The sequence below is a fragment of the Mirounga angustirostris genome, unplaced genomic scaffold, assembly GCF_029215605.1.
Source record: "Mirounga angustirostris isolate CCGP_5_RB_7025 unplaced genomic scaffold, mMirAng1.0.hap1 SCAF_8, whole genome shotgun sequence".
NCBI lineage: Eukaryota > Metazoa > Chordata > Mammalia > Carnivora > Phocidae > Mirounga > Mirounga angustirostris.
This window is the reverse complement of record NW_026991716.1, coordinates 70,916,053-70,940,495: the sequence shown is the minus strand read 5'-3', so window position 1 is coordinate 70,940,495 and position 24,443 is coordinate 70,916,053.

The following is a 24,443-nucleotide window of genomic DNA, read 5'->3' as shown; positions in this document are numbered from 1 at the left end:
TGTTGAGCCTTGCTTTGTGGCCTAATATGTGATCTGTTTTGGAGAGTATTTCATGTGCACTTGAAAAGAATGTGTCTTCTGTTGTTTTAGGATGATGGAACGTTCTGAATATATCTGTTAAATCCATCTGGTTCCAGTGTGTCATTCAAACCATTGTTTCCTTGTTGATTTTCTGTTTAGATGATCTGTCTATTGATGTAAGTGGGGTGCTAAAGTCCCCTACTGTTATTGTATTTTTGTTGATTAGTTTCTTTATGTTTATTATTAACTGTTTTATGAATTTGGGTGCTCCTGTGTTGGGTGAATAAATATTTACAGCTGTTATATCTTATTGTTGGATTGTCCCCTTTATTAGTATGTAGTGTCCTTCTTTGTTGTTACAGTGTCTGTTTTAAAGTCTATTTTGTCTGCTATAAGTATTACTACTCTGGCTTTCTTTTGATATCCATTTATATGATAAATGTTTCTCCATCACCTCACTTTCAATTTGCAGGTGTCTTTAGGTCTAAAATGAGTCTCTTTTAAGGAACATATAGATGGGTCTTGTTTTTTTATCCATTCTGTCACCCTATGTATTTGATTGGAGTATTTAGTCCATTTACATTCGAAGTAATTATTGATAGATATGTATTTATTGCCATTTTATACCTGTTTTGTGGTTGTTTCTGAATATTTTCTCTGATCCTTTCTTGTCTTTCTCTCTTTTGTGGTTTGCTGCTTTTCTTTAGTGATATATTTAGGTTTCTTTCTCTTTATTCTTTGCATATTTATTACTGGTTTTTGATTTGTGGTTAGCATTAGGTTTGTATATAACATCTTCTGGGGGCACTGGGTGGCTCAGTTGGTTAAGCATCTGTCTTCAGCTCAGGTCTTGATCCTGGGGTCCTGGGATCAAGCCCCATGTCAGGCTCCCAGCTCATTGGGGAGTCTACTTCTCCCTCTGTCTCTGCTTCTCTCCCCTGCTCATGCTCTCTCTGTCTGTCTGTCTCTCTCTCAGGTGAATAAATAAAATCTTTAAAAAAAAATCTTCTGCATATAGCAGTCTATACTAAGTTGATGGCTGTTTAACTTTGACCCATTTTTTTGCTCCCCTCCTCCCCATGTTTTAGGTATATGGTATATGTTGTCATATTTTACATCTTTTTATTTTGTGAGTTCCTTGACTGATATTTTATGAAAATATTCATTTTTACTGCTTTTGTCTTTCCTACCTTTATACTGTCACTTTTAGTGTTTCCTTTCCACTCAGAGTCCCCTTTAATATTTATTGAAGGAATGGTTTAGTGGTCATGAACTCCTTTAGTTTTTGTTTGTCTGGGAAACTATTTCTCCTTCTGTTCTGAATGATAGCCTTGCTGGATAGAATATTCTTGGCTGCAGATTTTTCCCATTCAGCAGGTTGAATATATCATGCTATTCCCTTTTGGCTTGGAAAGTTCTGCTGAAAAAACCCCTGCTAGCCTGATGGGGTTTCCCTTGTATGTTACTGTCTTCTTTTGTCTTGCTGCTTTTGAACTTTTTTCTTTATCACTATATTTTGCCAATTTAATTACAGTATGTCTTGGTGTAGATATGCTTTTGTTGATTTGTGTTGGGGTTTTCTGTGCCTCCTGGATCTGGATATCTGTTTCCATCCCCAGATTAGGAAAGTTTTTAGCTATTATTTCTTCAAATAAATTTTCTGCCACCTTTTATTTCTCTTCTTCTGGGACTCCTATACTATGAATGTTATTACATTTGATAGAGTCACTGAGTTCCCTAAGTCTATTCCCATTTTGCATAATTCTTTTTTCTCTTTTGTTCACCTTGATTACTTTCTATTCTTCTCTTTTCTATGTCATTAATTCCTCCTCTGCTTCCAGCCTGCTGTTCCTTGCATCAAGCATGTTTCTAATCTTGTTTATTGCCCTCTTCATCGCTGATGAGTTCTTTTTTTATCTCTCTGTGAAGGGTCTCACTGATGTCTTCTACTCTTTTCCCAAGTGAAATGAGTATCTTTATGATCATTTTTTTTTTAAGATTTTATTTATTTGAGAGAGAGTAGAGCGAGAGAAAGCGAGAAAGTACAAGTGGGGTGAGAGGCAGAGGGGGAGGGAGAGGCAGACTCTCCACTGAGCAGGAAGCCCAATGTGGGGCTCGATCCCAGGACCCTGAGATCATGACCTGAGCCAAAGGCAGACGCTTAACCAACTGCACCACCCAGGCACCCCATGATCATTGTTTTAAATACTCCATCAGGCATGTTACTGATACCTGTTTTGCTTCAATCTCTGGCCATGGCCTTTTTCCATTCTTTCATTTGGGACAAATTTCTCTGTCTTCTCATTATGTCTAAGTCTTTGTGCCTGTTTCTGTGTGTTAAGAAAGTCAGCTATGTATCCTGTTCTTGAAGGTAATGGCCTTATGAAAAAGAGGTACCATAGTGCCCTACCATGTAGTGTCCTCTATTCCCCAGTGCCTAGCTCTTCAGAGAGTATCTCCAGTATATGCTGTGTGTGCTCTGCTGTTGTGTCCTGGCCACTTTATCCTTTAGGGCAGTTATCTTCGAGCCTCTCTTTGCCTGTTGTAGGCAGTCCACTGGAGTGTGTGTCGGGGGGGAGCTTGGTGTAAGCAAGTTAGGTAACAAGTGTCTGCAATGCACTGGTTCCCACAGGTGGCCCTGTGGTTATGCTGAGGGGTGGGGGAGGGAAATGGTACCTGCCTGTTCCTTTGTTCTGGGAGAGGTCTCTCCATGAATGCTACCTCTGTGGGACATGCTCCAAGATGAGCAAATAATCACCCTACTGTGTGCCCCCAATCCTCTTCAGATTGCCATTTCCACACTGAATGTCCACAGGCTGTTTGCCCTGCTTTTTTTCCAAGAGCAGCCCCAGTGCCTCTAGGCTCTCCCTGACCCAAACCCATTGACATTGGAACTCTAGACTTTAAGCCCCACTGGTTGCAAGAACTCATGAAATTCAGCCCCTCTCACTTTCCAAGCCAATTGCTATGGGAGTTCATTTTCCCAATGTGCTCCCATGTGTGGTTAGTCTGTCTCTCACCCTTCTCCATGACCACAGTTCCCTCCCCACCACAGTGGTCACAATCTGTGTCTCTCCCAAACTGTGTCTTCTTTGATGTGGCCTCTTCTCTACTTTTAGTTGTAGAGTTTGTTCTGCCAATCTTCAGGTTAGTTTCTGGGGTATTTAGGATGAGTTGATAGTTATCTAGTTGTATTCATGGGATGAGGCAAGTCTAGGGGCCTCTTACTCTGCTACCATCTTCCCTTCTGGGGAGCTATCTTTGAACTGATTTCCCAGTACTTAGATTACAACCATCTCCTCAATTCTTCCTCATTAACAGGTGATGAATTGGAGGATCATTTATTGCCAGTTGACTAAATAAGTTATGGGCTTCCCTCAAATTCCTTTAATTGACCGAAAAAATTCTCCCTCCTTTTCTTCTACAAATTCATGCCTCTATCAGCATGCTATTCTCATCACACCAACTAGCAAGAACTCTGACAAAGTCTGAAGTTTGACCTTATTTTCAAGCTCTTATGTTGGCCTGCCAGTTTTATGGATGGTGCTAGAAGACATGAGCCTCCCGGGTCAGAGATGAAGGACAGTTTAGTATTTATAACAATAGTAATAGCCAGAGTATTGAAATTTTTGACATTAATTCCCTGAGCCCCAATTCATATCTCCCAAATCATCTCATATCTGATGCAAAGAGCCCCAGATGAATACTGCACCCACAATGAGTTGTATTACAGGAGAGAAATCTTGATGTTAGAGGGCCTGAATCTTTTATAATGGGCAGTAAATATGCCTGAATTTTGCTTCAGAGAGAGATACTATTTTTATTTTCTAATACTGTCCTCTGCTCTGGAGGGAGACATTATCTCTATCTTGCAAGGCTGTTCTCTATATAAACATACTTGAAAAGGTAGTCTAGAACAAAAGATAGTCACCTGTCACTCTGAAGACATGCAGTAATGTGGGATACCCATGGAGAATTGTCTCTTAACAATGAATTTATATTCTTTGTCAGAATGGAATAAAATTGAGGAAAACTAAAATTCTGTAGCATCTAAACCAGCTGGAACTTTAAAAAGGATCATAAATTTAGAGAATTCATTTGATGAAAACTACTGTGACTGACAGAGAAGAGTCAATTGAAAGTGTCAACAATTTCAAATATGTAAACTGAATAAATTATGCATCTTGAAGATTGCAAGCAATTTCATGAAAAAGAAATTCTAGGATATTGATTTTTTTAAGAAAAATACTAGCAATACAGTAAGTATCTAGAACAAATACAGCTCAGACACTGGTTGATTATTCTGCTTATTTTTGAATATTCAGATTGTCAATATAAAGAAGTTCTGAAAAATTGGCTTTAAATATACATGTCTTTTTAATTTTCATAAAGAATTTTAATTTTGGAAATAGCTTCTAAGTACAACTATTTATAAATCTGCCAATGAAATTTAAAAAAAAACAGTTTATTTTCAGTAAATAAATGTTTTTCAGAACAATATATAATTTCAAATTTTTGGTCCCCTTTCAGTATCAAAAATCTCCTGGTGTGGATGACAAATTGTCTGTTCATCTAAGAATGAATGAAAGTTACCTAGTGAGAGGAAGGAATTCTGAGTAATTGTAGGAGACTAATGGGGAGTGGAGAAATTTTAAAAAGCTTCCATGAGAAATGTGAAAGTGATCTAATACAGTATATACACAGAACAGTGCTGTTCAATTCATTTATTTTTTCACCAATGATTCTCTGAATCATTTGATTCAGATAGAATGAAGGATAGAAGGAAATTCTATCCTTTTGAGATAGAAGGAAATTTAAAATTCATTTGTTTTAATGCTCAACTTAATGCAATGTCTTTTTAATCACCCTTTACAGATTTAATTTTTATTTTAAAAGCATTAATTATATTTTTAAATAATTTAGGGGACATGTGAAAAATAATATGTCAGATATATTCAATATAAAAGTATATTCTATTCATGCTGCTACTGTTCGATTGGAAGAATTAACTATATTCTCTCTGAGGGTTGACTTTCCTCCTTTCAGCTGAGTATAGGTTTGTTTGACTCTTAATTTAAAAGCTGCTTTAGTTTGGGGCATTTTCTACACCAGCAGTAACATCAATTTCTTGATGTCTTCTTTGTTTCCATAAATATTTCCTATTTTTGGTTGCTGTGTAATTTAGTCACAAAGACTAGCATAATGGGAATATAGAAAAGTTATTAAAAGCTGGGTCTCTGGGGCCCCTGGGTGGCACATTCGGTTGAGCAGCTGACTCTTAGTTTTGACTCAGGGCCTGATCTCGTGGTCATGAGATCAAGCCCGTGTTGGGCTCCACACTCAGCATGGAGTCTGCTTGAGATTCTCTCTCTCTCTCCCCGCTCTGCTCATGCTCTCTCTCTCTCTAGAATAAATAAATAAATCTTAAAAAAAAAATGGGTGCTCTAGTCAGTTGAGCATCTGACTCTTGATCTCAGCTCAAGTCTTCATCTCACAGTTGTGAGTTCAAGCCCCATGTAGGGCTCTGCCATGGGTTTGGAGCCTACTTAAAATAAAATAAAATAAAATAAAATAAAATAAAATAAAATAAAATAAAATAAAATAAAATAAAAATAAGAAAAACATTTAATTAAAAAAAAAAAAGCTGGGTCTCTGGGATCATTTAGAACCGAGTTTGCAGTCCAGTTCCACCTCTTACAAGTCCTGTACTTCAAGTTATTTGATCCTTGTAAGCCTCAACTACCTTCCCTGTAAAATGGGGATAATAATGACAATTCACTCACTGCATTGTTTTGAGGATTAAGTGAGGTAGTCCAGTGCCTGGCAGCTGGTTCACATTCAATAAACATTGATGATAATGAGTATGATGACAATATTGACATAATACAAAAACCAGGAGTCTAAAAAAACTCAGTGTAATCTTAATAAAAAGAGGCCATTGGTATCAGAACCTAATTCTAACTTTGTCTTAGTTACTGATTTATGTATCGCCTCACATTTCATAAAATTATTTCAGAAGGGGTGACCTGATGACATCCACCCTTAGGCTATTTTCTCACCTGAGAGAATCTATTATGTGGGAGAAGAGAATGAATGCTTTGAGTGGGAAAGGATGGTATTTAGAAGGATGGGCAGAATAAGTACATCCTTTGCTTGAATGTGATTTTTGCAGCCTGATGATTTTTGAAAGCACTTTGCAAAGCTGGGATAACTAATCTGAATCATAGCCCTATTAGTAAAGTCAATATTTTTATCCCTGTTTTATGGATAGAGGAACTGAGCCAAGACATGGTAAATGTCTTTGTCAAGGTTATGTAGAAAGTCAGGGGTAGAACTACACATTTATTTCAGAGTCCTGATTCCAAAGCCATAGGTTATATAATTATGGCAATGTGCAAAACAACTAAAAACACACTCTATGTGGTAGTTCTTTCTAAAATAATGCAAATATCATCTTCAAAATCTCCAGATCAAAGTCACAGCTGTGTAATCATTTATTTCTAACATTATTATTTATGCCAGTGGTAGTTGAAGCATGAAAGAAAACATTTGCGAAAAGAAACTACTAATTATATTGATAAAGCAGTCTTTGCAACACAGAACTGGAACTAGAGAGAGAAGTACTATAGAAGAAGGAGTCGACTTAATACATTTAACAAATGTATACCTGGTGCATTTTAATATTGAACTGAAATTCATGGGAAAAAAAAAAAAGGTGGGATTTCCCCCTGACATAATGGCAATTCTGAATTTCCTTCCCCTTCTGCAGCTCCAGCTCATCTGGGTCTGTATGGCTAAGTGAAGGAAAGAGTCGGCAAGCCAGAGTGAATTCATCAGAAAACGTAGTAATCCTTGTCCAGCAGAAAAGAGCTATTTATTTCTTCTGTATGTGTGCATAGACACCTTAATTAGAAGCACATTTCGATGCAGGGAATAACTACATTTCCTTTCTCTATTTTGGTCCTCTGTCTTTTGCTGAAATGTGTGATCGGGCAGCTCCTGGGAACCATTTTAAATTGGCATAGATGGATCTTCCTTGGCTAAATTTAGTAGGATAGTCAAAATTTTAGTAGTCTGTCTCACCCACTCTAAGTTAATTTCCCATTTAGCATTTGTGCCTTCTCGCCGGCTGTTGTTTATGTGGAAATGTATAGTTTTGCTTTCGAAGAGAAAGGAGGTGGGGGTCGGGTATAGTCAGCCCTGGAACAGTTCCTATGCCAGGATTAGATATTATTTTCTTCTTCTAGGGGGAGATAAGCCAGGCAAGTACAGGCAAGCCCTATATGGAAGGCCGGCTCGGAAAAGCCCTCCAAAGAACATCTACTTTCAGTATCGCTATTTCAGAGAAGTTAACATTCCTAAATGTATAAACATTGTCCAGTTGCTAAATTTGGTTGAAAAAAATCATATTCCATTTGGATGGTGGATAAATGGCTGTCATCCTTGTGACATCTGATACAATAAAAAAGTCTCATGTGGATTGCTTAAGGAAAAAAACCTGCTGTGCTTGGGGCTAATTTCAAGTACGGCTTTTGTGCTTGAACAACAGTCATATCAGCAAGCCAGGTTCTATCACCACCTACAATAGGAATTTGAAATGTAGTTGGTCAGGAAATCTGTGCTAGTAATGATCACACTGGAATCCGAATGGTGTGCTGATTTTTTTTCTCATTAACCAGATGATTTCATGAATAGGAAGCCGCCCCCATTCCAGCTCCATGATAGATAGAGACCCTGCATAGTCTGGTTCCCACCTCCCTCTTAGGGTTCATGTTCCAAAGAGGTGTCTGTGGCCCACCAGCTGACGCTTCTCGAACCAGCCACATCTACCTTGGCTTGAGCCTGCAACGGGACTTTTTCCCTTCCCCTGGGGTAGTTCCTTCAGGTGGGTTTCTGGGTTGCACCCTCATAGTCCTTGTTTCTACTCTTGCTCCTTTTTTTTTTTTTTTTTTAATCTCTGTGTAATTGTATCTTCTTTGGTAACAGTATTTGCTGAATCCCCTCTGCCTGCCCCCAGCTATAATCTCTTTAAGAACAGAAAATATCATTGTCTCCCTACCTCTTAGTTCAGTGAGTGGCCAGCAGCAATAGAGAGGAAACTCAGAAAGTACTGGGTGAGTGAATGACTGAGTAAATGAATTTTAGGAGAACTTTCTCCAAATCAAATGTCAGTAGAATGCAGAAGGGCCACCGACGTCTGGAACCAGGATCAGTGAGTGGCCTCACTGACATAACGGGAAACAGAAGAGGCTAAAATGTTGAAGACAGATTTCTCCAACCTCACAAGTTTGCTTGAGGGCTCACTGTGTTACCAAGTGCCCAGCTGCCTTGGGACAAGTTTACATCATTAGTGTCAGATTTTGAAGACCCTGATCTATAAAAGAACTGTTTCTGCAGGAACTTCCCAGATAAACGAAGTGATTTTTTTTTTTCCAAGAGTGCTTGATAAACTTAACTACAACCCAGAGTTAGAGAACTGAAAGGAGCCCCAAGAGAGAGGCACAGCCACATAGAAATAAGTTTGGTATGGCAGTGCATCCATGAGATTTGAATTGCAGGGTCATAATATGTAGAAAGTACGTAGGATGTAGAAAGTATGTAGAAAGTATGTAGGATGCCCATCCTAACTGGCAGGCCTAGCTGGCTTCCTGTTTCTTTGCTCTGCTTCCTCTCTGTGATGACTAGGGTCAGGTCTGAGCAGTCATCTTTGGTCCCAAACCTCTCCAAACCAAGATAGCAGCAGCGACACCGTGGCGGTTGAGATCACGTGTGGAAGATAAGTGAAGGTATGCAGCAGGAAGGAGATCTCTGGCAAAACACACAGTTCTCTTTGGTAGCTGACCTTTTCAAGACATAACCCTAAGAGTGCTGGCATGGGATTCACCTGTGTGCTTTTAAAACATTCAGATTTATACCTGCCTAGCCTCAGCTGAACCAGAATTTTCTGTTGGTGGTGGGGAGGGGGGTGGTTACTGGGGAGTTGTGTTAGTTTGCTCCGGCTGCAAAATACTACAGGGTGGCTTAAAACCACAGAAATGTGTATTCTCATAGTACTGTAGGCTAGACGTCCAAGAAGAAGGTACTGGCAGGGTTGGTTTCTCTTGAGGTGTCTCTCCTTGGCTTGCAGATGTCTGCCTTCTTGCTGCCTCTTCACAGGGTCATGCCTCTGTGATTATGTACTCCTGGTGTCCTTCTGTGTGTCCTAATCTCCTCGTATGAGGACATGAGTCAGGTTGGATGAGTGCTCACTCCAAGGACCTCGTTAATTGTTTACATATTTGTCTTTTTTGCCAGCTAGTAAATTTCTTGCAACCAGGAACCAACACTAGACCTTATTGAGCTTTGTTTCTCTAGAATAGTGTCTGGCATAAATGTTTTAAAAATGAATGAATGATGAATTTGTTTGGGAACTCTTTATATTTGAGATTTGTCTGAAGAGGTACTTCTCTATCCCTTTACTAATCTCACTAAATTACATGTTTCATTATTTTAAATTTCTGTCTATGGAGGTGAAATATGTTTAACAGAAAGCATTTTATTCCAATATTTAATATAATACGCTGCATTATATTTTTATTTTTAATGGTAAACCAGTAAGATAAAAGCAAAGGAATAATCCTATTCTGGAAAACACAATATACCTGTATTAGTCATTTACCTTGTTACCATGGGCTCAACAGAAATAAAGTGGCCCTCGAATGGGATGAGTCAAATCTTCGAGGGAAAGGGTGCAGAGCCCCCTGCCTTCTCCCTCTCCTGTCACCACACGCAAACACCACAGAGTGATTTGTCTCTAAAGAGCGGGCTGCTTCTGGAAAAAGCATCTCTTTTCTTTGAAGAACCCATCTATACCAAGTGTTATGGAGAAAAGCTGGTTACTGAGAATTTCCGGGGTGTGAGCATATTCTTTCAATGTGCTGCCACAAATAAGCAGGTCTTCATTTGGGACTAGGATTTTTTTTTTTATTTCTTTGTGGGAGTTTCTCATTTTGAGCTATATTTGGGCTTTTCATTTGCATGAAGTAGAATCTTTAAAAAGTTATATTTTGAAAGCCATTTTTTATCTTCTTAAAACAATGTCTTTTTAAAAAATATTTCTAGTTTAAGACTGAAATGTGAGCATTTGCTGGAGAGGTAAAAATATTACAGAGAGCAGGCAGAGGACTCAAAAGAACAGAGTTATAAAAAGAGTGTCTTAATAGTATAATATCTCACTAATGGGGTCTCCCATGATAACGAATTTTGATAATTCTGATAGAATTGAAACTGAAAATATCTTATATGCTTCTATAGTGAAAACCAAGATTTTTCCTTATTAAAGAGAGCATAAATACAATAGTTCAGAAAGAATACATAAAAACCTATTTGATGAACACACCATTTTCAAGTAACTTAGAACCACAAACCTATGTATACACGACGTAATAAACTGTTCCTTTTACCTCTTTTATTCTTTTACCTCTTCATTAAAAGTGGTGGTGAGTTCTTCCAGAAAAATAATGTGATAGATCTTGCCTTGAGAAGTGATGGGTATTGGCAAAAGGAGGCTCTTTTTTGTCTTTTACATACCCTACTCTGAAAAATAAAGAATCCACCCTTGCTCTCCCAGAATGGATCCAGGAATGGCTTCGCATGGCTTTGATAGCAATGAGCAGTAGCTGAAAGAAGCTGAGATTCTATGGGAAGACTGTGGGAAAATAGATTTTTGGGTGCCCAACTGTGGATAATGCTAAATAACCTAACAGGGACCTAGAGAACACAGTAAAGGGATGCTGTGACTGTCTTTTGGATTTAGGAATGTTTGGAATTGGCTGCTTACAAGATTGTGTTCTTTCTGACTGGGGATTTACTGGCATGCCTTTCTAGGTAACTGGTCATGTAGGCAGGATTGCATTTACCTCTTTGTTAAAGGTTTCATTTATTGCATAATTCTCTTTAATCACCCATAAACAATAAAAATGTATTTCTTTAAACATATTTTAGGAATCAGACTCTAATTATTTTTTACTGGCCTTCATTCCAGTAAGCCCATCTCTGACATCCTCTTGCTCTGATATTTTCCAACAGTTGGCTTCTCTAATTTTCCATGTCTGGTTACCTGCTCTGGTTCTGCTGTTAGACTGGGGTCAAGTTCCCTCACAGTAGGGGGACCTTGTTTTACATTCCTCTTATAATCTCTAAAGAGTAGAATATAATACAGGAGCAAACAAGTGCTTAATAAAAATATATTGCTTGTTTGGAATTTTAAAATACTGATTGCATAAATCAAACAAGGTTCTTCTGATTTCAACTCAGTCTTTTCTCAGCTTTTCTTAAATCTCTTCTTGACAGTTTTTTTTTAAAAGCTATGAATATTAAAGTTACCAGTTTCTTTTTTTTTTAAAAAAAAAGACCTCCCTTTTCTGCCAGAAGCAGACATGTTATAAACAGTAGCTCACTGAGTCTTCTTACCCCATCACTCAGGAGATCTTGTTTGTAAGTTAGCTTCAGGCTGAACTCTAGTGCTGTTCAATTGACTAAATATGGGACATATTTTGTGTTGGCTACAATTACTCAACAGTTTTTCATCCACTGTGTGTTCTTGATGCATATCAGCCACCTTTCCCCCAACCCCCATCTGAGAACCTTTATAACAATTACCACCCTGCCTGTCCTCCATCCATTACTTACTGTACAGCTTTAGGAAATAGTAACTCTCATTTTAGAGAAGAAATGGGAAGTTCTTTTTTCCCTTCCATTCTCCATTCTTGGTGTTCCCACAGGGCTAGCCTGCCACTGGTCATCCAGCTTACTAATGTGAAACCACAGCAGTACCTTTCAGTCATATTCTTTCATCATCTGCCCTGTGTCCTAGTGAATTTGCTTGAATATGTACACCATTGCTCTCCAGAGGAATATAATGGGCCTGCTTAAAAATAACCACTTTTCCCATGCTGTGCTAGCTCATTCTCAGTAAACACTCTACATTACAAGAGACTTTTTGCTTTTGTGATGATTGTTGGAGGAAAGATCTGGCAAACACTGCATATTGTCAAGAAAAAGTACGGAAATGAAGTTAAATTTTTTCCTAGTTATTAGATAGGCATGAAATTGAACAAAAAAAGTTAATAGTAATATTACTGGACTGTTAATGCCAATAGTCTTAGGATTTTTTTGCTTGTGATAAATTTCTTGGCAGATTTATGTCATGAAATCACAGAATTTTAGAAACAGAAGTAACCTTATAAACCTCCTATCCCACCCCATCAACTTAGCTTGAGAAAAAGTTAACAAAAGAATAAAAGAATAAGTGATCTTAATATCATACTTAAACATTTTTTTAATTAAATAAACTTGTAATTTTAGAATGTCAATTCATAGGAAGTTGCAAATATAGTACAAAGAATTCCCACATACCCAAACATAGTTTTCCCTATTATTATCATCTTACATTGTTATGGTGCTTTTGGAACAATTAATGAACTAATATTCCTATTATTTACTAAAGTCAATATTTTACTCAGATTTCCCTAATTTTTATCTAATGAATATCCTTTTTCTGTTCCAGGATCCCAGCCAGAATGCTACATTACTTTTAGTTGTCAGGTCTTTTTAGGCTCCTCCTGGCTGTGCCAGTTTCTCAGACTTTCCTTGTTTTTGAGAGTTTTGAGGAAAACTGGCCAGGTATTCATTCTGCAGAATGCCCCTCAGTTGGGATTTGTCTGATTTTTCTATGATTAGGCTCTAGTTACGAGTTTTGGGAAGACACAGAGGTAAATTGCCATTTTTATGACATCATATTAAGAATATATACTATCAACATGACTGTTGATGTTGTGCTTGATCACCTGGCTCAGGTAGTTTTTCAGGTTTCTCCACTGTAGTTCATGGGTTTCCCTTGCTCCCTATTGTTCTCTTTGTGGAGAAGTCACTATGTGCAGCCCACGGTTAAGGAGTGGAGACCTATGCTATCCTTCTTTAAAACTGGAGTGTCTACCTAGATTATTTGGAATTTTTTTGCATGGGAGATGTGTCTCTTTTCTTCCATTTGTTTATTAATTCAGTCACTTCTTTATATCATTATGGACTTGGGGATATTTATTTCATACTTTGAGATGGAATCCAATACTTAATTTCATTGGTTAAACTGTTCCAGCTTTGACCATTGGGAGCTCTTTCAGTTGACTCCTATTTCTTCTGATGTAATTCCACCATTGTGGATTTTGTTTTGTTTTTAAGCATTTGCTAACTTTCTGGCACTACTAGATGTTGTAGTAGTTCATCTTGCATGTTTCCTGCTCCAGTCCTAGAATCAGCCATTTTCCCAAATAATCTTGGCTCTTTTTATTGGAGAGTGGTATTAGGAAAGATCTGGATGCCAGTTTTGCTTGTTGCTACTGGAGTATTGTTGCTTCTAGGCACTATCAGCTGGCAGAATAAGGGAATATATGAGTATATATACCAACCCATGTGTATACATATATCTATAAATATTTTTATATGTCATCAATTGGGTCTATATTAAGCTAAACATAAATCCATATTGATGTCTCCCACTCTAGTCCATTACTGCATGGATCATTCTAGACTTCTCTCCTTGCTTGTGTGTAACCTCCCACTCCCATAGTGAGATACCCTGCTTTTATCATCTGCTATCCATTTATTTAATTATTCAGTTCCATATATACTGATTTTAGAGTTTTTAACATATATCCCTGTGTGAAACAACTCTATCAACTGTAGAGTAGTGCTGGGGCACAGTTCCTTCTATCTTTAGTCTCATAGACTTCCCTTATTTCCAAAATTACACAAGTAAGCACCTCTGATCCCTTCGGTGAGTTTCATACCTTTTTAATACAGTTAGATTCTTTTGTCACAGTCTGCATTCCAACCTGTGATCCTCTGACCTCTTAAATGATTTCTTTTTAATGTGCATATAATAAAATTCACTCTTTGTACTGTAAAATTTTGCGGGTTTTCATAAATACTTTGTGTCGTGTATCCACTGTTATGATATCATACGGAATAGTTTCATAGCCGTAAAAAATCCCCTCTGCTTCACCTATTCAGCCCTTCCCCAACCTTCTCCTTCCTAAACTCTGAAAACTAGTGATCTGTTTATCATCTCTATAGTTTTTCCTATGGAATGATGCAGATTGACCTTTTCAGACTGGCTTCTTTTACTTAGCAATGTATATTTAATATTCATCCATGTCTTTACATGGTTTGATAACTCATTCCTTTTTACTCCTGAATGATATTCCATTGTAGGGGTCAACCACAGTTTATTCATCCAATCATTTATTGAGGAACATCCTGGCTGCTTCCAGTTTGGCGGGATTATAGTCATTCTCGTGCAGTCCAGTATGTGTTAGAGTGAAGAAGTGGGAGCTCTTCTCCATACAACCTTTTAACCCAGGTTGATCAATAATCTGTCATCTTCAATGTGTAGCTCTCAAGTTTTCCCTGGTTGTTGACGTCCAAATGGCAGGGGTTGGGAAGGGGAGAGAAAGTAGAAGATTCTGTTCACAGATTTTATGAACTAAGTCTGAATGTAGTGTTTATATCAATTCTACCAATATTTCTTTGGTCAGCACTGTTGGATGAGCCTATTATCTGTGAGGGAGGCTGGACTGTGTGCTTTGGAAGAAAAGGAAATGTGTTTGGTGAGCACAGCATTGTCTTTTCCTTAGTACTCCCATTTGGTTACCAAATATCTTTTACTATTCCTTCTATACACAGCTGCACGACCCCAAGCTACATAATCTACAATCCTATCCAGCCACTGCCTCCACTCAAAGTCTAGGACCTCAGGCTGGTATGGGCATATGGATGTAGCATTTCGTGACATGCTGACTTTTGAACTCTAAAGACACCAGGCAGTGATAAAGCCAGGGGAGGATGGCAGTAAACACTCCCATTCTGCAAAGGGAAGAACGGAAGCCACAGCAGTCACTGGTGCAGAGCAATGTGGTAATCCCTTGGGGCTGGCGTTATGAAATTTTTCAGGTCCTCATTAGCCCCTGATTAAACTTGATTCTGCTTTCCAGTAGGTACTTTGTGGCTCCTGGATCCATTCTCTAGGGGATTCTTCCTTTTTATTCTTCTTCTTGGCCACATCTGAAAGTGGCATTTTGGTAGGCCTTTGTTGGAAGCTGTAGAGCTCCCTGCATGTGGAAGATCAAAGATTCAAGGATTATTTTAAGCCCTAAAGAGTCAAAGACATTCTAAGTCCATGCTATGTTTCCTTTAGTAATGAAATTCCCTTAAAAACTTCAGTAACCTCATAACAAATTCTTTACTAGATATGATTTGCAAATTGTTTTATTTCTTGGATTCCCCTCTATACTTCCCCAATCCTTTCACTCTCAAATAGTGAATATTTTGAGGCCATTAATCTCAAGAGGGAAGGCCACATTCTTAAGGTGATTTTGCTGTGGGACTGGGTTTTAAAGATTTCTTTGGCTCAAAGGCTGTTTTGAGCTTAATCCTCAAATCTTAAATTGGGATAGAAAAGCAGTTGGCTTTTCCAATCCTGGCCAAATTTCTACACACTGGCCAGTTTTCTCCTATGTACCTCTTTTTTTTTTCCCTTAACTTTCCTACCAAACCCAGCCAAGTTCATTAACACACACTAATCCACTCATTCTTTCTAACCATTTCCTCCAGAATGGCCATGTTAGTAGGCAAATGAACTGTTTTTAGTAATATTGCAATATTCCCAAATGTTTTGCCACAGTATAATATTGATTGCCATTCTTCTGGCATGTTTAGTTTCTTTGCTAATGCCACATATTTTGTGTTACAGTAGCATCTTGCAACAAAAGTATTAATTTCTATATTAGGTAGGATAATTAACACTGCTATTGGTTCTCAACAAGAATCCCAACATAAAAATATCATTAAACATATATTAATTGCTCTCATCACATTCTAGTGTGGGTCCTCAGAGGGATCTTTTTCTATATAGTCATTTAGAGAACCAGATTGACAGAGGTATCTCCTGTCTTCAGCACATGGCTCGCAAGGTCATCGTGGGCATCAACATCCAACAAACAGATAGGAGGAGAGACCCCACAGCTTCCTATATTTCATTGACCAGAACTCACTTATGTGATCTTAGTTAAGCACAAGGCAGGGTAAGAAACATGGTCTAGCTATGGGTCTGTATGTCCAAGAGGATATTTCTGTTTCTAAGTCTGATTAATACAGGGCGTTGACTTTGCCACAATATCCTGGAGCTTCTGTCACCTTATCGATGAAATGAGACCATTAATAACCTACTTTGTAAGGTGTTGTATGTGAATGCTATAGTTTATATGAGCAACATTTGAGTTCCTGGTATATTTTCTCATATTTGAAAAATGGGAATAATCCTACTTGCCACCCCCCAACCTTCTCTCCCTCCCTTCTTCCCCACCCCTACCTTTCTTTAGAAAAAGTAACTTTAATTGTGCCCTTCAAATTATGAAGTTAGCACTTGGTGATCTTATACTGTGCATCCTGTGATCAATGGCATTAGAGAGTAGCTGGTAATAATTCAATAGTTAAATTTGTTTTTGCCACTCTTTTGGTGTCTCTCTTCCTTTAGCTATACTTAATCCAAAAAACTTGTGAATTTTTATCAAACTAAGCTTTATGTACTGCAGTTTTCTGATATATGGGTATTAGAGATGAAGAAGAACTTCCTGGTCTTGTCTTAGATCATTGGATTTTTGTCCTCATCAAAAATCATTAGGGTCCTGGAATACAAACTATCTGTAATTGAATTCACCAAGACTTTTATTAATTTATAAGCCAAACACTGAAGGTAATGATCATCCTCAGATCATCACTCCAGATACGTCAGGCAGCTCCTGGTGATAGGCTGCAAGAAATTACTATCTTCTCCCAGGGTAGGTACCAACATGTCAAACTCTTTTAAACTAATACATCATGATAATCAGTGCTTTTAAAAAAAACACTGAGTGCTGCATAATGAAGACACAGAAACACTGGAAAGTCTCAGCAATGCTTCACCCTAATTGTCACACAACTGAAAGCCTGGGATCCCCCAACAGCTAGCATCTGCTGCTATGGAAACCTTAATGTTCCATCATCTGAGAGATTAAAAATTGAGGCTATTAATGGACTCGGCAGTAGTTTGCACGTTTCATTAGTAAAAAAAAAAAAATGCCATTATTCTAGGGCTTACAGGAATTGGATTTTTGGATGATGTTTTTTATTCTCTATTAAAATGATCCAGGCATAATTTGAATGGTATAACAAAGAAATAAAACAACTGAGGAGGAATTAGGACATTTCAGCAAATCAGTTCTTCCTCTTCTCCCTGATCTTCCCCTGCTGGCTGATTGTTTAACGGGGCACAGGTGAGGTTTGGAGGATGGGCAGGAAATGAGAGAGAAGCCGATTTCAGCCTCCATTCAATTCCAGGGCAGGTTCTTTATGAATCCCAGGCTCTTTTGTTTGGGAGGCAGCATAATTAGTGCAGTGTTTGGAAAACGAAGGACCCCAACCCATAATGAGTCAGAAAATAAGTTCAGTCTCAATCAGCATTTCTTAAAAGCTGAATGGAAAAGGATAAAAAGAAAAATACTGAAAGGTATTCCCAATTGTTAGGATAAGTATTATCTTTAAAATTCTTTCTACTAGTTTACAGGATAGTAGTACTTTCTACTGAGTCATGGCCAAAAAAAGTTTGAAAAGCATGGTTAGAGTGCATGATTAAGAGGCCAGGCTATGAAGCTAGGCTGTCTGAATTTGAATCTTGATTATACCACCTTGCTAGCTATATAAGCAAGTCATTTAACATCTCTGTGCATCCGATTGCTTATCCATACTGAGGCACGATGGTAGTCGAATCATAAGGTTGCTGTAAAGAGGAAATAATTAATACGAAGTACTTGGAATACATCTATCGCAAAGAAAGTGTTCAAGTGAGAGTTAGCTATTGAAAAATGTCATCGATTACTTGGAGGAATTACATTTTTAGATCACTGAACATGTATGTCTATCTTCCCACATTTGTATTTCTAAAATAGGCCAATTCTTGCCAGTTTAGAAAAGCATCATTATAAATTGTCCTGTTAAAGCACACAGTAGATCACCTCACTTGCCTTGCTCTTAATACCATTGTGCCAGTTTTATTCCTTTCCCTTGATACCAGAATCATAATGGATTCTACTGCATCATGGAGTCCGTAGAGAACAGTTGTAAAGATAAATGCAAATATTAAGGGTCTTTTTTTTCTAGGAAACAACAAAGTTTTTGGCCCAATTTCTCCTTAAAGGCAGCATCATATCTGAATGAACCACTAGGGTACTATTTAGTGCATCAAAACATTAATCCACTAAATGGTGCCTGAAAGGTTAATGCAGCTTCTGAAAATGACTGACCTGCTCCCAGAAGCCTGTCCTGGGAGAACAGGGTTCTCCAAGTCAGACATGGGGCATTGCTCTTGAGAACCAGTCAGAGGAGAGCAACATAAAGTCCGGGAGACAGACACATGGACTTTGCTTGTAATGGCACCTTTGGGATCTGAGTCTAGGGGTTGCCTTATTTCCTAAAAGTAAAAGATGTCTAAATGGCTCCCAATGTCCTCTTTTAACTGATTGACACTTTGCTAAATGGAACTTACTGGGGATAGAGGTGTTATGAACACTAATATGTGATCATAGTTTTGTGTGTTTGAAATTCTTTACCTTCATCCGATCACTAGATGGGGGAGAGTTAACTCAAAAGGGCAATCGCATTCTAATTTCCATGGGTGTTGTGTAAGTACCGGTCAAGAGACCTGTGGCCCAGAGAAATTGAAAGGGCGTTGGAAGGTGGTTTATTATTATAAATTATTTCATTTCCTGAGCACTTACTAAGTACCAGGCTCTTCAGGGAATGCTTTATATACATGAACTAATTGAATACCAGCCATGGCTCTGTAATTAGGAATTCTTACTCATATTTTCCAGAAGAAGAAATTGAGACTTTGAAAAATTATTGAATAATTTACCAAAAGTTAGAATGTTGGTACCTACTCTAACACCTGCATGTCAATGTCTGATAATAGAGACCTTCAATCCATTGATTTCCATGCTGCTTTACTCTCCATCACCCGTCTACCTGTATCCTCACTTCTCTCCTAAGATTCTAGGCTACTTTTGAAGATTCACTGTCTTGCACAAGGCCTGACTCTTGCCCATCTCTCCTCTAATGTATTCACCTGGGGAAATGCCAACACTGTTTAAACACCACCTTCTGCCTTCTCCCAGGCGGTCTTTGAGCAGCCCTCCATCGTCTCACACATCCAGTTCTTCCATATAATATATATCGATCTTACTCCAATATAGAACCAGAATTCATCCCATTCTCTGGCTCTACGTTGCTGCCACCTGAGACTGAGCCACCATCATCTCTTGCCTAACTGCTGCCATAGGCTTTAAATAGCCTCCTTGCTTCCACTCATGCTCCCTACGCTATTCCCTGAACAACAGCCAGAACAGTCTTTAAAAATATTACTCACTTCATGTCCTCCATGTGCTTCAAGCCCTCCAGGGGTTTGCCATTGATTATTGGATAAAACCCAAGGCCCAATGTGATCAACACCCGGTGTGCTTTTGGACCTCAGTTTGAATCATGCTCCCAGCTGCTCATGATGCCCTAGCCCCGTGGGCCTTCTCCTTGTTCCTTGAACACTCTGCACTTTCTCCTGCCCCAGAGCCTTTGCAATTGCTATTTGCTCCATCCTGCAGGCACTTTTGCCAGCTCATTCCGTACCTGGTTCCTTCCTGTCACTCAAGTCTCAGTTCAGATCTCACCTCCTCTGAGAAGCCCTCCCTGGATACTTGGTTTAAGGGGCTTTTCACGTGGTAAAGAGAGCAAAGAAATCCCCAGGATGGCACAGAGAGCTAGTGGCTTAGTTGAGGCCAGAGGACATTTTCTACTCCTGCGCTCATGTTCTCCCCATTATCTGGTGCTATCTCCAAAGGTTTGTTTTGTTTTGTTGGAAACATAAACAACCTGGTCCAAATCTTTCAAATTATCACTTTGATAAGGGATTATAAAATTCCAGTAGCACACAGGCAGGATTTCCTTCCAGACTTCTCGGTATTGTGGCCTGGGCTGTTGACTGTGGCTGGAGGTCGGGCCTGCTCCCTGGCTGACGGGCAGTGTGGGGGGCCAGCTATACAAATACATGTAAATACTGTTCCCAGTGCTGTGTGAAGGAGAAACTTGGTGCCCCACTGAGGCATCTGCAGTTTTTATATTCACAGGGTCAACTATTATGTCATAATGACCAACCACGCACTTTCTGTTTATATATACATCGTAAAAAATGAATGCTGCCTTTTATCAAAGGTCTGCTCTGTGCCAGGTGATTTTACATATATTATCCCTAAGGTTCCAAGAAATGAAAAAATCGTGTTTAAGTTCCCGTCTGAGTGACGCCAGAGCCTGTGTTCTTTCTGGAACATCATGTTGCCTTTAAAATACTATATGTATTTGATGAGCTTCCCTTTAGGCATAATTTGCAATTAATGCTTTCCATCTCTCTGTACCACCCCTTTCTCAGTCCTAGCATCCCTGCCATAACTAGCCCCTGTGGCTTTTCCCTGTTTCTTAGCTATTCAATATGTAAACCTCACAAATGTATTACTTGATATGGCCCACTCTGAAGTATTAAGTGGTTGAGGGGAAAAGTGGGTTTTTGAAATTTCATTAGGGAAATGAAGCTTAGTCATGTTGAGGAGGGACTTTGGCAAGAGGGTGGAGGAGATTTTAATGAGTGTCAAAGACCCTCAAATAAATGGATATGTCCCTACCACATTAGTGGCCACCTACTTCTACTTACGTGCTGATTCTTTCCAACCCATCTACCCACATCCTTGTCTGAATCCAGCTGCACCTGATCCTGCAAGTGTATTTCTCATGTGAAAGTAACCAGCCCAGTTAAGGATTAACTCTGTATCTTACTTTCATTTGCACAGATTCTAACTAGAACTAACTGCTTCAGACCTAATATCAGGACACAGTTTTGGTAATGTGTGTTTAGTAGCTGCTAAACATCTGAATGAATATTCTCCTCACATTGGTTCTCAGGGCCCTTTGAGTAAAAACAAATGTTTAAGAACTAGGTAGGAAAAGTTTGTGACTTGCCTTTTTTTCTCTCCTGACTGCATAATGAGGCTGTGCTGCTTTGCCCCTGGTCGTGCTTTCCCAAGGCTGCTTTGTGTATCTTTTGGGCAATAATCATTACCCATTACCATTTTCTTGGCATGGTTTTTATTTGCTGGGGAAGCTATTCACAAGCTTCCACACCCTACTCAGTGACCCAGATAGATAGGGGGGGATCGACACCTCTGCAGTGTTCATTACCAAGACAGCAAACTAGTGGCATTGATTAGTAGCCTGGATAGAGTGGCGTTTTAAAATTCTACTGCAAACATTAGAATTCTCTCATTTTAAAAATCCCTTTAAGAAATCCTCCTTGGAAACTTCTAATAGAGTCTGTGGTGGTGTTCGTGCCAAGATAAACACGAAACTTAGCTGAAACAAAATCAACTATCCAGAAACAACAAAAAGTGGACAGGAAAGAGAACCTTTACATTTGTATTTCCCAACTAGAAGTTGAATTAAATTATCTTGATGACCCTTCAATTCTGATCTGATCATGGGTCTGAGCAGGTGTTAGTGTCTGTGCTATTTACTTGCTGTCCCTCAGTTCCACGCCTGTCCTTGTCAGCTCTGCTCTGTACTGCTGGGACTGGTAGTCTGCCCAGTACACTCCCTTTCTCTCGGGTGCTGCCCATGGGAGGCACTGGGGGAAAATCAGAAGGCTGAAGGTAGAGAGATTTCTGCCTTGGGCACCAACTCCATGGCAGGGACTGGTGGGTGCTGGTGGTTTCTGGGATGGAAGAGACAATTGTGGGCTCCCCGGCAGCACATCTCTGCAGGTGTCCAGTCCTGAAAGCAGTGGTGCCTCTGGGGCAGTTCTGGCCCCAGGCATGGTGCTTTTAGCCTTGGCTGTGGTGGCGACATCTCTAGCAGCAAGGGGCAAGGGTGAGCGGGCGGGTGCCAGCCCAGGGCACATCACCAACTTCCTGGTCTCCAGGGGTCCCGACGCCTTCCTTTTTCCCCTGTGCTCACCCTGCCAACTCCTTTGTAGTCAGTTCCCGCTATTTGAAATCCTCAGTGTGGTTTCTGTTTTTCTGATTGGATTCTGACTGATATATTTATGAACAAATTAATGAAACACTTCTTACATTTTATTTCTAATTGTCATCTAATGGGGCTTTTATGTAAACATTTGTAGTAGAAAATTAAAATCATTGTAGCAAATGATAATAAAGATGGCTAACCTTTAATTATCATTTACTATGTGCTGGGTGCTGTTCTCAGCTCTTCAGATCTTATTCAGTCCTTATAGTGACTCTGTGAGATACATACTATTTTTATCCCCTTTGATCCTGAGGAACATAAAAGTCAGAAAGGTCAAGTAGATTGTCAGTGCCCACTACCCACGCAGCGGGGAGAGCCAGGATTTGACCTAGGACAACCTGACTCTATAGCCTGAATTCTTAATCATTATGGCATATTGCCCCTGGCTGGTCTATGTTCCAACTGTTTGTACCTATATATTGTAGACAATGAGGTCTTTGGTTAAACCACAGTCTTTTATGACAGGTTTTGCAAATGTGCACCTTGAAGTCACTTCAGAAGTTGGATAATTCTACAAGTAATGTAAAAAATGTAAATTTTAGTCACTTGTAGATTGTAAGCCCCATGTGGCCAGAATTGATTACCTGCCACGTCATCACTGTATCCCCAGCACCTGGCATAGTTTCTGTCACATCTGAAGCTCTAATATGTTTATACAATAAATGTTTATGTAATAAACAATAAATCATATATAAAATAAATTACACATACCATATATAATAAATCAATAAATTGATAAATCGAAGACTGCATGGGCTTGCATGTGGTTAACTTTCCACAGCCAGAAAGCTTTTTTTATTGCTAAATACTTCCTTTTGGAAAGAGATCTACGTAACAGGAAAAGAAGGTTTTAAGTTCATTTTCTTAGCCAAAATACAACACAATCAAAACTCAGGAGAGTACATTTTCATAAAGGCAAAAATAACGTCCCAAGAACATCAGGGATGAAAAGTAGGAAATTACTTTATGATTAAATATTATAGTTAACAATTTTTATAAGCCCATAAGAGTTGTATAAACAAGTTATGGAGATAAAATAATACTAAGACATAAGGGAAATCTGGCAGGTCTTTAGGGTTATAGAAGAGGCAATAAAGAACAAACTTGACCCCTCTCTATTTCCTTGGGAAGGAAAGTGTACAACATTGAGAGTGAACAGGTACAAAAAAGTCTTGAGTCTTTGCGTGTTAGCTTCAGCAATATCATGAAAGAAGAAAGAAGATGCCTTTGGGGAGTCATGCACTGACACTACATTGGGAGGGAGATGAATGGGATACAGGTGGGACTCTAAACATGGTGTCCTATTGAGCTGGCCATCCAACTTGAGCCGGCCAAGAATTCAGAGAAGTATGTGTAGGTCCTAAGTAAGGAATGTTTATGCAGTAGGCTTCTGTGAAAAAACTGGATAACATTATTTGATCTATGGATGGAGGTGGAGGGAATGTTTCAGATTACTGTATGAGCCTGGGTCCATCAAAATTGCAATCCAACATCATTAAATCGGAAGAAGTAGCTTATCAAATTTGGGTGAGTGGGATCAATCTACCCCAGATACAAGCAAAAAGATGTGCGTTTTGTATAGGAAAGGTAAAAACAATAACAGAACCATGAACATTGATCTACTCTGCTATTTATTATCACTATGAGCCTGCAAGTCTAAACACTCTCAGTGGAAAAATACTCCTCCCTGAAAAAATTGTTAGCTGAAGATCTAAACAAGTATAGCAGTTACTGTTGTGTTTTAAATATATATGATATATAATATATATCATATGCTTCAAATTAGCTCCTTTTAAAAGACTTATTCCTCACTGAATATTGTATTCCACTTGTAAATTACTTTAGAGAACTGCCAGATGTGAAGTTACCCCCTGACACATGAGACTCAGCTACATGTATTTGTTTCAAGAGTAAGTTTGTAATGATTTAGAATCATTGGTGTTCCCATCTGCCATAGTTTGTATCTTCACATATTCCTGTGTTTAAACTGGGGGTTTTAAATAATAGTTGTAAATACAATAGAACAGAACTTGAATTATTTCAGTTCTGTCATCTTATGTGACTACTTGGAGTTTTTTATTTGTGTTTAAGATTTTTAAATTTGCAGAAGCTAAAGCTCAAAAATAGAAACTGTAATGGTAATCATGACAAAACAACATAGATATGTTTTTCTTTTTTTTTCCCCAAAAAGTATCGTGAGTAAATCGAGATCACAAGAACATAATCCATTA